A 2,500-nucleotide genomic window follows, 5' to 3' on the forward strand; every position below is an offset into this window, starting at 1 on the left:
CTGTGTTCCCGTCACGGTTCGCCCCCCCCCACCCTCAGAACGTCTCCACCACGCTGCCGACCGTCAAGATGAATCGTGGAGGTAAAGGTGGTGTTCTGCTCATCCGTCAGTAAAGTGACTCCATCAGCTGCTCAGGAAAACACCATGGGAGAGTTCATGGAGCAGAGGAGGCGGAGTCAGGGTGTAGGAGGCGGAGTCAGGGTGTAGGAGGCGGAGTCAGGGTGTAGGAGGCGGAGTCAGGGCGGAGGTCTGAGCTGCAGGCCTGATCCAGATGTTTCCTCCACCAGGTGAGTCGCTCCGTCTGCATGATGACGACGCAGCTGATCTCCAAGCTGCTGAGGTCCAAAGAGGCTTCAGCTGCTGTGGACGTCCGGACCTGGCCCCCGTCCTGGACACTGGTACACACACACCACACACACACACACACACACACACACACACACACACACACGATCACACCACATCCTGCTGAGGTCTGGGTCACCTGACCACAGCGTGAACATCATGGTGGCATGACATCATCCTCAGTCGGAAACCTGCTGTACATCGAACATGGAAACATTCATGGAAACATTCAGTGAGAACATGGAAACATGCAGGAAGAACATGGAAACATTCATGGAAACATTCAGGGAGAACGTGGAAACATTCAGGGAGAACATGGAAACATTCATGGAAACATGCAGGGAGAATGTGGAAACATTCAGGAGAACATGGAAACATTCATGGAAACATTCAGGGAGAGCGTGGAAACATTCAGGAGAACAATAGAAACATTCATGGAAACATTCAGGGAGAACATGGAGACATGCATGGAAACATTCAGGGAGAATGTGGAAACATTCATGGAAACATTCAAAGAGAACATGGAAACATTCAAAGAGAATGTGAAAATATTCAAAGAGAACGTGGAAACATTCAAAGAGAACATGGAAACATTCAAAGAGAACATGGAAACATCATGGAAACATTCAGGGAGAACATGGAGACATTCATGGAAACGTTCAGGGAGAACGTGGAAACATGCATGGAAACATTCAAAGAGAACATGGAAACATTCAAAGAGAATGTGAAAATATTCAAAGAGAATGTGAAAATATTCAAAGAGAACATGGAAACGTTCAAAGAGATCATGGAAACATTCAAAGAGAATGTGAAAATATTCAAAGAGAACATGGAAACATTCAAAGAGAATGTGAAAATATTCAAAGAGAACATGGAAACATTCATGGAAACATTCATATGGAAACATTCCTGTATTTTATTTGCTTTATTTTCTCCTTCAGATGATTTTACCAAAGAAAAAAGCTCCTGTGCTGAAAAAACCCTCCGACCCTGAAACTCTGGCGTACCTGGACTTCAGCGTGTTCCACCACCGGCATGCTGGCCGGAGTCAAGGTACACACACACACACACACACACACACACACCACACAGTCCGGAGCGTCGATCGTCGGCTGTGCAACAAATTAAAAATGTTAAAATGTGTAAAACTTTACTTTCTACTCTTCATTCAAAATAAAGTTCTTTATTAGTGTCAAACTTCGGCTCGTGACTCCGCCTACAGGCCGCATGCGGTACTGCAATACCGCAGTACTGCAGTAGCGGTCAATACTTCTGCAACAATAAATAGACGCGACAGAACAAAGTGTTTGATGTCAGGAGACTTGTGCAATCTGAGGATGGTGTGTGTGTGTGTGTGTGTGTGTGTGTGTGTGTGTGTGTGTGTGTGTGTGTGTGTGTGTGTGTGTGTGTGTGTGTGTCAGATGTCCCACAGCGCCACCAGTGCGTCCTGCCGCTCCATCAAGCTGCAGTGTGACTGTACCCGTCCAGAGAGGTGGCCGTCTGCCTCGACCCGTACTGCGGCTGGGCTTCGTCCTCTGGTGCCTCTGCAGGTCAGCCGGTGAACTGCACCCACAGCGCCCACTGCACCCCGGCCCGCCGTCGCCACGGTGACGTCGCGATAGACCGCGTTCATTCAGAAGTGGAAACCTGTCGGTTTTTTTTGAGTTTTGTTTTAGAAAAAGTTCCCGAAGGTTTAGTGAAACAGGGAAAACGAGGAGTTTCCTTGTCCGGCCACTAGGGGAGCTGTTGGTGCTTTGTGTTATGAAACTACACCCACATGCAGCGGTGGGCGCTGACGATCGTTATGTTGATTTCTTCTTCTCCTCCTTCTTCTTCTCTTCTTTTCTTCTACCCATTCCTTCTCCGTCTTTTCTTCCTACTCATTTATTCTTCTTCTGCTTCTCTTCTTCTTTTTCTTCTTCTACCCATTTATTCTTCTTTTCTTCTTCTACCATGTATTCTTCTTCTGCTTCTCTTCTTCTACTTCTTTTCTTCTATTACCCATTTATTATTCTACTTCTCTTTTCTACTTCTTTTTTCTTCTTCTATCCATTGATTCTTCTTCTTCTCTTCTACTTCTTTACTTCTTCTACTCATTTATTCTTCTGCTTCTGTTCTACTACTTCTTATTTTCTTCTACCCATTTATTCTTCTT

General features: G+C 45.9%; 1 pseudogene across 1 annotated transcript in view; it reads left to right on the forward strand.

Moving 5' to 3' along the window:
• Positions 1-2,500, forward strand: part of LOC308135361 (disco-interacting protein 2 homolog C-like) — a 58,655-nt pseudogene that overhangs the window by 47,952 nt on the left and 8,203 nt on the right. The window contains exons 25-28 of the transcript XR_013937249.1: positions 1-81; positions 288-398; positions 1,287-1,398; positions 1,767-1,895. The exon at positions 1-81 is cut by the window's left edge and continues 43 nt beyond it. The product of XR_013937249.1 is annotated as a disco-interacting protein 2 homolog C-like (transcript). The remainder of the gene's footprint in view (positions 82-287; positions 399-1,286; positions 1,399-1,766; positions 1,896-2,500) is intronic.

Source organism: Blennius ocellaris, assembly GCF_963422515.1.
Source record: "Blennius ocellaris genome assembly, chromosome: 10".
Classification (NCBI taxonomy): domain Eukaryota; kingdom Metazoa; phylum Chordata; class Actinopteri; order Blenniiformes; family Blenniidae; genus Blennius; species Blennius ocellaris.